The following is a 13,613-nucleotide window of genomic DNA, read 5'->3' as shown; positions in this document are numbered from 1 at the left end:
CCTACCACCTCTCACTTAATGTAATCAAAAACAAACTAAAATTGCGTTTTTCAATCATCAGTTTCGAAGAACTTTGGGGGAAATTGGCGCGGATCCCCCTTTTCTCCAACGTAATCACTATGGCTCAAACTTTCGTTTTTAGATGGTTCCGTGAAGCCACCAAACCCTTCCTGCTTAAACTAGCCTGAAATTTACTTCAGTTTCAAAAAACAGTTCTTGTGGGCACACTGAATCCCCAACCGCTCTTTGTCCCATCGTTATCAAACAGTGCCTAAAATACGATTTTGGGACTTCCATTTCTAAAAAATTCCGGATGGCTTACGTAAATTTTCACGACGCTAGGGCATCCGGCATCCCCCATCAATCGGAGACGTCTGTAGTTGTATTTTTCAGATATTAATATCGAAAAATGTTCAGAAAGATCCGCTGAAGCTTCTCGGTTTCGTTAACGTCACCAAAGATAGTACAAAATTGCGCTTTTTAGAGTCCTAAAATCCTTCCTTCACAAAAATAGCCTAAAATTGATTTTAATTCCGAAAAATATTTCTCTCAGTTCGGTATATTTTCCCGTTTTCCCTATCGTGTCCAAATCTAGCTAAAAATGTGTTTTTGAAACTATAGTGCCAATAAATTACCAGAGGAAAGATGCCAGACCCCCTACCGTCACCAAAGACAGCCTAAATTTGAGTTTTAAACTACAATTTTGAAAACTTTCGATAGGAGACGACCGAATCTTTCTCCCTCCAGCATCGTCAACAAAGATAACCCAAAATTGCTTGTTTAAAACTTCCGTTTCAGAAAATTTTCTGGAAGAGCGCCGATCCTTTCAAAACTAAGGCCACAAAAAATAGCTGCAATTTAACTTCAATTTTTGAAGAATTTTAGGAAAGAACTTCAACATTACTTTAACCTCAAATCTCGAAACATTTCCTAAAATTGCAATTTTTGACGTCAATATTGAATATTTCTCCATTTACCTTGAATGTTCCCGACACTTTTGTCCTTGCAATCAAACACAACCAAAGATTAATTACAGTTATTTTTCATACACCAATTTCGAATATTTTCTGGGGGCGACCCCCCCCCCCCCCGTTTCTTCCTCCTCCGTCTTTCCTCTGATGTCACAAGAGACAGACTATAAAATGCGTTTTTACGACATTTTTTTATCAATTACTTTCTTCAAAGATATAAATTGTACCAAAGGAGTTTTTTCAAATTTTTTTCATGAATTCATGGGCGTTATGGTCAAAACATGCAAATTGCTCTTCAGGGGGCGGCACATCAGGTCTTTGCACACGGGCGGCCGACACCCTAGGATCGGATCTGGGTATTAGTGCCAAAAATTTGACACCAATGGATAAAGTTCACCAATTTCACAGTTATGGATGTCTTCTTGTATGAAATGATACCGCAAAACACCTTTAATACGTAAAACTTCTGTACAAACAATATTGTTACAAATCCTGTAAATAGTAATTATTGTAGTAACGTAACCTGTAAATAGTTTCCCGTAATGAATGTACAATCCCTTAACATATGGCTCAAGTATACAACCCCCTATTCTTTTTTTCCTTATTTCATTCACTGATTTTATCAATGGAAGTGTAGTTGTAGAACGTCGTAGCATTTTCTGGAATATTTGAGAGATTTCTTTTCGGTGTATTTAAGCCGTTAGCGATGGATAAACAGTTAGTTTCGATTGAGGATTTCGAACTGGGAGTGTGTATTTGCTCTGTTTATAGCGAGGCATTTCGCTGTGTTGTTTTCGTATTTGGAAGTAAATACGTGTGTAAACGTTGAGTTTACGGTGTTGTGTGATAATTGCTTAATTGCTGATGAATAATTTAGCAAGTGTTGACGATCTTTCCTGTACATAGTGTAAATAAATTTCCTGTGCTTTTATCAAGAACTGTGTCTTCATTTCAAGAAAGTGGAAGTCGCACCGAATCCGTTACAATTTGGCGCCCAACGTGGGGCTTCTTCTGGACTTTCTTGGAGTAAGTGTGACTTTGGACATTTTTTCATAAAGACTTTTTTTTGAATTTGGACTTTAATTTTATGGTGATTACTCGCGCAATGGATGAACAATTAAAACAACTTCTTGATGCAATCAACTCTGTTAAAAATGATATGGCGGCTAATCAAGAACAATAAGTGATCTGACTGCAAGTATGTTGGCAAATCAAGACCAGTTAAAAAGCGATTTAACGGTGCTGAAAAAGGACTTAACGTCTAACCAAGAAGAAATTAAAAACGACCTTATTTCGGTAAAGACTGTGATGGAAAATAAATTTAATGACATAGAGCATCGAGTTGATGCTATTGAAGAAAAATTTAATACCGTTGAAAGCCGATTCAATGCTGTAGAAAATAAATTTGAAGATGAAGATAGAAGATTTCATCTACTTAAAGAAGAGATCTTTAAGGACGTGGAAAGGAGATTGGCGACCGCGGAAAGCAGCTCTGTACAGTTTGGCGCTCCCACATCGGTTGCTCGACCGTCCATTAAACTTGCCACATTTGATGGGAAAACTTCGTGGCAGGTTTACAAAACTCAATTCATGATAGTGGCGGAAGCGAACGGATGGGACTCTGCTACCAAGGCCTGTCATCTTGCAGCATCCCTGAGAGGTGACGCAGCGGACATTCTCCAGACCCTTCCGGACAGCCAGCGCCTGGATTTCGCCGCCCTCACATCTGCGTTGGAGCTTCGCTTCGGTGAGAAGTGCCAGAAAGATTTCAGCCGACTCCAGTTAAAGTCCCGTTTCCAGAAAACCGGGGAAACCCTGCAAGAGCTAGCGGCGGACGTCGAGAGATTGTCTCATCTTGCTTTTTGTGACTGTCCTGCGGATGTTCGAGACAACCTGGCACTCAACTACTACATCGACGGGGTTCGAGATCCGGAAATCCAGAAAGCTCTACGGATGGCGGATGTCAAAGACCTGAGTTCTGCTGTTGTGTATGCGATGAAGTTAGAGGCCGCCCAGCAAGCAACCCGCAAGGATCGCCATTCAATCCGCGGCGTGAAAACTGATGAGCCTGATCCGGTTTCGTCACGTTTTGCTGAACTGGAAAAGCAAATAAAAGAAATTGCAGGAATCCTCAAAAGGACTTCGGCTCCCAAGGACCATAATGGACAATCACTTAAGTGCTGGAAATGTGGTGGCGAGGGTCACTTACGAAGAAACTGAAGCTCGTCAAGAAACCAGAGGGAAGAGCACCTCTCCCTCGCAGGTCCAGGAAAACTAAGCCATGGCAATCTCGCGGGGCGGAGGTCACCAAATTGGAATGAGCCCCATCTTAAAAATTTCCAGATTTCATCGACGAGTGGCGGCAGTAATGGACTGTTTGTTTACGCATATGTAAACGGGTTTCCATGCGAACTGATTATTGACACTGGAGCCAATGTTACGATCATTAGAACAGATGTGGCTCGTCAATTTGGACTCAACATTCTGTGGACGCCGCCCTGCGTTACCCTCCAAACTGTGGCAGGTGACAAGATCGAGATTGAAGGTAAAGTGAACTTAGAAATTGTGTTTGGAAATGCCATTTACCATCATACCGCATTCGTTGCTACTATCATAGACCCCTTCATTCTCGGATTGAACTTTTTAAAGAAGTATGACTTCAACCTCGACTTCAAGACTAACGAGCTGCACTCGACGAGAGAAGACATAGCAGTCTTTCCCGCAGAAAGTGATGTAAAATCCGCTCATCAAATAATTGCCCAAACAGATTTATCAATTCCCTCAAGGTCAGAATCATTAATACCCGGCTCCATTGAAGAAAGCAATAGTTTTAGATTTGGACTCATTGAATACCCCAACTTAAGCAATAACCCAAAAGGAGTGCTGGTAGCATCTACGCTTGTGGACCTTTCTAAGGATGTAATTCCTGTGAGAGTCGCCAACGTGAGTGAAAGGCCAAGGAATATCCGGAAAGGCGAAGTGTTAGCAACTTGTACTCCCGTAAACTGCATCATTAGAAGAATCAATTCCCCCGAGACTGTGTCTTCTGAGTCCTTGACATCGAAGTTAATTGGGAGTGCACCCTTATCGAAGGATCAAAGAACTGCTGCGGAACAATTGGTGGACGACTTCAAGCATCTGTTTTCATCTACATCGGAGGATGTTGGCCGTACGAATTTAACGCAGCATAGGATTTACACTGGAGAACACCCCCCTATTAAACAGCATCCAAGACGACTACCGTTCGCTAAGAAGGAAGAGGTTGAAACCCTTCTGAAAGAGATGAAGGAGAATGATGTAATCGAACCGTCATCCAGTCCTTGGGCCTCTCCCATCGTCTTGGTCCGAAAGAAAGATGGTTCCACCAGATTTTGTGTCGATTACCGACGACTGAATGAAATCACCAAGAAAGACAGTTACCCTCTTCCACGGATAGACGACACCTTGGACACTCTTTCCGGACACAAGTGGTTTTCGACCCTGGACTTGAAGAGCGGCTACTGGCAGGTTGAGATACACCCTGATGACCGAGAGAAGACAGCGTTTACAACTGGACAAGGCTTATGGCAGTTCAAAGTGATGCCCTTCGGCCTCTGCAATGCACCAGCTACGTTCGAGCGTCTTATGGAGACAGTGTTAGGAGGACTCTCTTACGAATCCTGTCTGGTCTACTTAGACGATATCATCATCGTGGGACGCAGCTTCGAAGAACATCTGGCAAATCTTAGGAAGGTGCTGCAAAAGCGTAAGGAAGCCAATCTGAAGTTAAGTTCGTCCAAATGTAATTTGTTCCGCCGGGAAGTGAACTATCTTGGTCACATCATCTCTTCTGGGGGTGTGCAAACCGATCCAGAGAAGGTATCTGCGGTCAAGAGTTGGAGTCGTCCCGAAAACATCCATCAGCTGCGAAGTTTCCTGGGGCTCTGCACGTACTATAGGAAGTTTGTGAAGGGTTTTTCCAACATTGCACGACCTTTGCATAAGCTGACGGAGAGCAAGCAAAAGTTTGAATGGTCCAAAGAATGCGAAGATGCATTTCTACGACTGAAGGAGGCTTTAACATCAACGCCTATCCTCGCCTATCCTCAGCCTGAAAAATCCTTCATCCTGGACACTGATGCGAGCAACGAGAGCATCGGAGCTGTTTTTGCCCAAGAAATTGACGGAAATGAACATGTCATCGCTTACTGGAGCAAATGCTTATCAAAGTCGGAGCGAAATTACTGCGTCACCAGAAAGGAGTTACTGGCCATAGTGAAAGCTGTAGAACACTTCCATCATTACCTCTACGGCCGAAAATTTCTGCTTCGGACAGATCATGCCTCATTAACTTGGCTTTTGAACTTCAAAAATCCGGAAGGCCAGATAGCCAGATGGATACAGCGGCTCCAGGAATATGACATGGAGATCAAGCATCGAAAAGGGTTATCTCACGGGAATGCTGACGCTTTATCAAGGAGACCCTGTCCTGAGAACTGCCACTATTGTTCCCGAATCGAGAAACAGTATGGAACGACTAGCTCTACCGCCTATCAGGTGACAGTGACTCCAATATCATCAGAACCTGATCCATGGAGTGACGACCAAGTTCGAAAAGATCAACTTGAAGACCCCGACATAAAACCAATTTTGGAGTTCATGGAAAGTGACAGTCGGCGACCTAGCTGGCAGGACGTTTCCATCTTCAGTCCTGCAACAAAAAGATACTGGGCTTTATGGAACTCGCTCCATTTACGGAACGGCGTGCTACACCGAAAATGGGAATCTGACGACGGCAAAACATCTAGGTGGCAGTTACTACTTCCCCGATCAAGGATTTCAGATGTTCTGAAAGAAATACAAAGTAGTGCGACTGGAGGACATTTTGGTGTCTTGAAAACCCTCAATAAAGTTCGGGAGCGCTTCTTCTGGAGCAAGGCGAAGGATGACGTGGAGAAGTGGTGCCATTCTTGTGACGCCTGTTCTGCTCGTAAAGGACCGAAGAAAAGAAGCAGAGGGAAGCTACATCTGTACAACGTTGGAGCTCCTTTCGAACGAATTGGGATCGACATCCTGGGTCCTCTACCAAAAACTACTGATAGGAACAAATACATTCTTGTTTCCATCGACTATTTCACCAAATGGCCGGAAGCATATCCCATTCCAGATCAAGAAGCTACCACCGTAGCAGAGACCCTAGTCCAACATTGGATCTCGAGATACGGAACACCTTTGCAGATTCATTCCGATCAAGGGAGGAATTTCATCTCTGCTGTGTTTAAGGGCCTATGTCAAATTTTCGGAATTGAGAAAACTAGGACAACACCACTACACCCACAATCGGACGGCATGGTGGAGAGATTTAACCGCACAATCCTGAATAATCTCTCGCTTATGGTATCCAGAAATCAACAGGATTGGGACAAGAAGCTACCTTTGTTCCTGCTGGCCTACCGCAGTGCTGTCCACGAGACTACCGGATATGCCCCATCTCAGATGCTCTTCGGACGAGAGCTTCGGCTACCTTGTGATCTCGTCTTCGGTCGTCCTCCGGATGCGCCTTCGTCGCCTGAGGAGTACATCCAGGATCTCCAGGCCCGGTTGGAAGACGTTCATAACTTCGCACGAGAGCGAATCAACATCGCGGCGGAGAAGATGAAGACCCGATACGACACAAGGTCTACTGGACATGAATTCAACGAAGGCGACAAGGTTTGGTTATGGAATCCCATCCGACGGAAAGGTCTTTCACCCAAATTGCAGTCGCATTGGGATGGACCCTACAAAGTCCTTAACCGACTGAATGACGTCGTAGTGAGGATCCAAAAATCACCTAATGCAAAACCTAGGGTTGTACATTATGATCGGTTAGCCCCATACTATGGCCATAGTTCATGAGTATTACGTAAACAACCATGGTTGATAACATAAAAGTTGTAGATAATTTTTGCTTTTAATGTTTAGTAATATTTCTTGTTATTATTGTGTTTTCTGTATCTGTTAGTTATTATTTAATGTGTGTAATTGTGAACTTGTGATAGAAATTTGGCACCCTTTCTGGGGATTGTACTGCCCGGGACGTGCAGTCCTTAAGAAGGGGGCAATGTTACAAATCCTGTAAATAGTAATTATTGTAGTAACGTAACCTGTAAATAGTTTCCCGTAATGAATATACAACCCCTTAACATATGGCTCAAGTATACAACCCCCTATTCTTTTTTTTCTTATTTCATTCACTGATTTTATCAATGGAAGTGTAGTTGTAGAACGTCGTAGCATTTTCTGGAATATTTGAGAGATTTCTTTTCGGTGTATTTAAGCCGTTAGCGATGGATAAACAGTTAGTTTCGATTGAGGATTTCGAACTGGGAGTGTGTATTTGCTCTGTTTATAGAGAGGCATTTCGCTGTGTTGTTTTCGTATTTGGAAGTAAATACGTGTGTAAACGGTGAGTTTACGGTGTTGTGTGATAATTGCTTAATTGCTGATGAATAATTTAGCAAGTGTTGACGATCTTTCCTGTACATAGTGTAAATAAATTTCCTGTGCTTTTATCAAGAACTGTGTCTTCATTTCAAGAAAGTGGAAGTCGCACCGAATCCGTTACAATATTCTTTGTAAAAGTAGGCATGACCTTTGCCGTTAGAAATATCAGCAAAAACAACCCTGTTGTAAAAATTTCTCCTCCAAGAACGCTCTTAATTCTTCCCTACATAAAAGAAAGCCTTTATTCTAAACCCAAAATCCCTCAGCCTTAAAAAGTCATGATATCTAGTTTTCCCACCAAGTATCTGCCAACCCATCATCCTCCCTGTTCTCCTCTTTCAACACACCTACTTCCGTTAGAACCTCCTCCCGCTTTCAACTCCTCAGAAATATGGATAGATCCTTTAAATTGTTTATCTTCTTTGGCGGGAAGCTTTTCTAAGTGAGGTGGTTGCTTGGTGAGCGAAAAGCTTCCCGCCAAACAAGATAAAGAATTTAAAGGATCTATCCATATTTCTGAGGAGTTGAAGGTGGGAGGAGGTTTTAACGGAAGTAGGTGTGATGAGGGAGGAGAACATGGAGGATGATAGTTTGGCAGATACTTGACGGGCAAACTAGATAACATGACTTTTTAAGGCTGAGGGTTTTGGGGTTTAGAATGAAGGCTTTCTTTTTTGCAGGGAAGAGTTAAGGTTTTCTTGGCGGGGAAATTTTTACAACAGGGTTGTTATTGCTGGGATTATCACATCTTTTTTCATTGGTATTATTACTTATTGTATTTTTAGAATTGAGAATTTCAAGTCATAAATGGACAATTGAAATAACGTTGTTTTGTGTTTTTAAGGAACAATAATGGCAAGTCTAATTTTATTTCACGTTGTTTTCTGACCAGTAAGATTCTATGTTCGTTTGGTGAGAATTGGACCGTTTAAATTTTATTGCAATTCTTGTATCCTCTCTGTTCCAAAGAAAACCGTTGGATAATAAAATACTATATTTTAAAGTATGTTGTTTTCAAGTATTTTACAACTTCGCAATAAATTCTAATACAGTTTCTTTATTTGACAGATTATTCAACATTTTCATGAAGTTTTTTTAAAAAATGTTTTACAGCTTGCGGGCTATTTTAATCTAGCTTTTCAGTTTTTCTTTAATGACTTCTTTTCTGAAATCGTGGATTATTTTACGTTTTATGGGATAATTTTAATTGTTGGGTGATTTATCTTTTTTTTTCTGATGGAACTCTTTGTCTTGTTTAATACCTAGTTTTGTTTAAAAGTTCATTAAAAAGACAAAATAACGTATGTTATGACCAAGCAAAAAAAAAAACCCCTAAGTCATTAAATATTTTAAATTTGAATGTGTCAGAAGATATATGCGTACTCGACGGCAAATCGCGGATATCACAAATTTGCCACAGCGACTGCGTATGAGCGCGGACTTAGCTCATTTCAAAAGTCTTGCTTAAATTAAGTGCAAAAATTTTGTCTGTTAACAAATTACTGCAAAACACGGATATCCACACACATATTTCATATACTTTCAATTCATAATGTGTATGTTTGTGAAAAATGCATTAATTTAGAAAATAAGCAAACCAATAAATAAGTGCTATTTTTCGCTTTCAATGGGGTGGTTTCCTTCAGTCAAAAGTACTACTTTTAGTCATTAAAATGGATAGAATGAGCAAAAAAAAGTAATAACATGGACCCAAAACATACTTTAATTTTCCCAACAGCTTTTTTTAATTAATATTTTAAAATGTCTGATTTTTCAAAGAAGGTGTGGTCTTCATGACGTCACAAATGATGCACTTTGCGCATGTTTCTTCTACGTTTCCACATTATGATAATCAAGCAGCGAATTAAAATTGCTCTCTACGCTTGCTATCAACCATATCGTTGCTTGTATCGTATCGCTGAGTAAAGATGCGAATTAAATATTTTGGAACCATGAATGGCAACACTGAATGGCATTTCATCATTTGTGATGTCATCGGCAGAAGCGTTAAACGATGAAATAGCACCGATTTAAGTATTTTTTTAAAAATAGTAAACTTAAAGAAATTATTTAAAAAATGGTCAGATTCTATGTTTTTAAGCATGCTCTTTCAGAAAAAAATACCTTTAAAATTTTGGAAACGACCTCATTATAAAGTTAGATGTATCATATTCATATGCGTAAAGTTACATATAATATGTCACGCAAAAATATTTTAATGGTTTAATCCCAGTTTCGCCGACCTTTAAAAATTTTCCCTCCTTAAGTATATCAAAACTGAAAAACAGGACGGAAGGAAATTTCGTATCGGCGAAACTGGGGGGGGGGGGGGGGGACTGTATTCTAATCTCATTCATTAATTTGTTTATCTGCTTAAATATAAACAAACAAGATGGAATCTTAAAATAGAAAGCCCAATGAGCTGAGCCCGCGCGCATGCACAGTCGCTGTGGCAAATTTGTGATATCCGCGATTTAATGTCTGGTTGCAACTGTTGGATCTGTTTTATTAGTCTTGATTGAATTTCATTTCCAAAGACAACTTTTGAATAACTAATAGATCTTAGATCTGTTCTTGCCTTGCAATTGCAGTCAGAGATTAACAAACCCTATAAGCTAAGGGTAAGTACATATGAATTTAGGGGAAATTAGTGATTTTCAAACTTTAATTGCTCCGGCGGATGATGTCCTTGGGGGTTGTATTTTTGTATATGTCCTGAATGCCCCCCTCCAACAATATGTATACAAAAAAATAATTACCATAGCCCCCCGGGGGGCTGCTACAGAACTCCGGGAAGGTACGATTTGGGGGGTAAAAACAAGGGGGGAGGGGTCAAATGGCACGAAAGGCACATCAGTGGGGCACAAGGAATGTGCGTACAAAATTTCAGCTCCATTCCTCTTCTCGTCTGGGCTGTAGCCCTGTCAAAGAAAGCGAAAAGTTTTTTGAACAGCGATTTTCTAACTTAAATTCCTCTTCCCCCTGATGGTCCTGGGGATTGTATTTTGGTTTATGTCTTCAGGGGCCATTAGAGATTGAATATACCAAAAATCAACTCCTGGGGTCTTCATGGGGCTGATATACAGAGGGCCGAAAAACCCAGAAAAAACCCTAACTTGTTATGTCGTGTAAACTGTTCTTAGTCACGTTTATTGTCTTTCGTCTTTCTTGGCGGTGGATTTGCTTTTGCTGGCTACTGACTTTTGGTTTTCTTGGCGGCCGGGACGCGTTAGTTTTCCAACAGTCAAATTATTTTCAAATAAAAAAAGAACCGACTTTAAAAAACAAAGAGGAACTAAATGTAAAACAAATAATTTGTCATAGTTACATACGATTTCCTACCCAAACGTATAAATCAAATTTATTTCACAATTCCTGTACAAAAATCAACTAAACTAAACACCCAATTATAAAATAAACGCCGGTTCTAATTACTATGCGATGAATTTTTTTAATACCTAACTAATTATATACGATCTCTTACTTTTTAATAACCATTTGAAGTCGGGGTCTCCTATAAACTACTACCTGAGTTCGTTTTGTTAAATTAGTGTTTAACTCGGGATAGGTGGGTTGTCATATACGTCATTTATACGTTTGGGTAGGAAATCGTATGTAAGTATGACCAATTATTTTTTTTACATTTAGTTCCTCTTTCTTTTTTGAAGTCGGTTCTTTTTTTCATTGAAAATTTATTTTTTGCTTTTTAGTGGTGGTAGAGTACGTAGCACACTCCTTACGTATATCTCGAGTGAGAAAGCGTCTAACACAGGAGTCTGAAAACAGCTAAGATGAGTAAAATAGAGAAAGAAATAGAAGAACAACGGTCTCGGAGACTTCCGAAGGCTGAAAGAACGCTTTTTCAAATGCTCAATTATTTACAAAGAAAATTGTCTTCATCATCAGTTTGACTTTATCAAAGTATGCTTTCCGAAAAAAAATCACGAGTCACTAAAAAAACAACAGAAAACGCTTTACTTTGCGCATATAATTTAAAGAGTTTTCTTGATTTTTCAAGGATCCCATCTTCAGATACTGACCTGATGACCAAGGGATCACCTAGGAAGTATATACCTTTTCAAACTAAAAACAGTTTATCAGAAATTTATCAGACGTTAAAATTCGGTAAAAAGTAAGTTGCAGGCATATTTTTGAATTCCCCCCAAAAATTTCAGGCTCGAGAGATAGCCCACTAAAAATGACAACCTGTGACTCTAATTAGGGATTTTCGACAAACATTTCAAATTGCTTTATCTCCGGAATGATGCATGATACGTTGCTACGGTTTCAGTAATAGAAAAAAAGTTATTTTTTACTACGCAACGTTTGAAAATGTAACTGGTAATTAACAATGTTTTGTCGCACAAAATTAGCAGATTACTGCATACAATAGGGAAGTTTTCGATTTTTCAATTTTATTTGTATATTATGGAGTAACATGTATGAACATCATAGGTGAAAAAAATTTTGCGATACGATAAGTAGTTTTTTTTAAATTAATTTTTAAAGTTCAAGCGATTGTGACGTCAGTTGGCACAGGAAATGACGTAATGTAATCTTCCGCAACGCTTAGCTGACAAGGAGGAGCCGAAGGAAGTGCAGTTGACTTCGAAGACGAAACGTAAGGCTTACCTCCTGGCATTTAACTTCTCGCGTTTTTGAAGCATTAAACCTCTCATCCTCTCGGAAATATTCGAATACCATCATTGATGTTACTTGAGGAAGATTATTAGATTGTGCTTTAACGAATCCGTTCTCCATAGTGTATACAAAAGGATTATTGAATTTCTAAAAAATAAAAATATCAGCGTGCTCAAAATGTCCGTAGCGAAAACAAGGGATCTTCAGCGGAATGCTGTCCATTAGTGCCCTGTGACGTAAGCTCGTGACGTTTCAGAAGAGCACACTTTTGCGCGTGGATTTTTAAAAATTCATTAAAAATCAATCATGGTGTTTTAAAATTCGGCGATGGTGACTTTTTTAGTTTTGAGGGTCAATTAACAATATCCAATTGTCAAAATAGGAACATTTAATAGGTTGCAACTTCCCTATTCTTTCGAGGTTTCAGGGAACCTCTTTTTCCGATTTAAGTATTGAGATTTTGGACGAAAAGACATGCCAGTGACACTGATCAACAGTTTAAAAAAAATCAAAGTTTTCAAAAATGGCATTTAAAAAAAAGAAAAATTCAAAAAAATTTTTTTTTTTTTTTTTTTTTTGAACGCTGAAGCAAAAAAATTAAACACATATTTCCAAATGATGCATATCATACAAATGATACATAGCATGAAAATTTATTTTCTCTCTAGGTAAAGAGAAAAATAAATAAAAAAAACGAAACAAAATATCTTGCCTTGTTCCGGAAATAAGGAATATAAAGCAGTTTGAACAGATGAATATGCATTCAGTATATATTCCCTTTGATCCCCCCCCCCCTCTTCTTGGAAAAATTTGACTGGTCTGAGTCTGAAATTTTTGTAAAAAAATCGCAAGTGAGCCAGATATCTTTGGCTGATTGTGTCTTGGACCAGGTATTTTTTGGGGAACAGAAAAAACATGTTTATTTCTCACTTTTTTTTTCTTTGCATTTCCTCGTAATTAAAACTCCGAGAGTATGAAGGTATTTCCGCCCCCCCCCCCCCTTTTCGCCTGAACCGATATGGACTATGCTCAGGCTCTACGTACCCGCAGAACATTTAGTGCGGGGAGAGGGGCACTGCATCAAATCCAGTAGGCAGGTAGAGGTAAATCCAGTGGGCCCAGCTAATTTTTTGCTGGGGAGCCCAAAATGTATAGATCCGGGCCTGACTATGCCTTTTTAACTACCCATATGTCTCGTTAATTTTAACCCGTTTCACTACTATTATCATTAATAATGTCATTGATATCTACTATAATAGCAGTTGCTTGTTTTCACGAAGTTATTTTATTCAGAGAATTAATCATTGAACTAGCATTAGAGATTAACTTTTACTCAAAGAAAGAGATGGCGCCACTAAAGAACTTTGAAGTTATGAGCTAAAAGCAGCGAACTTTACATTTTTATTTTACTCTTTTATTCTCTTTTTAAATCTCAATTCAATCATACTTTGTCAAAATAAACTAATTTTATTGAAAAGGGGGATTGTCCAAAATTCAGCATAACCCAAATGAAACAATGACAATCTATTGTGACTG

The sequence above is a fragment of the Uloborus diversus genome, chromosome 5 (assembly GCF_026930045.1).
Source record: "Uloborus diversus isolate 005 chromosome 5, Udiv.v.3.1, whole genome shotgun sequence".
Lineage (NCBI taxonomy): Eukaryota > Metazoa > Arthropoda > Arachnida > Araneae > Uloboridae > Uloborus > Uloborus diversus.
Note: the sequence above shows the minus strand (reverse complement) of the source record.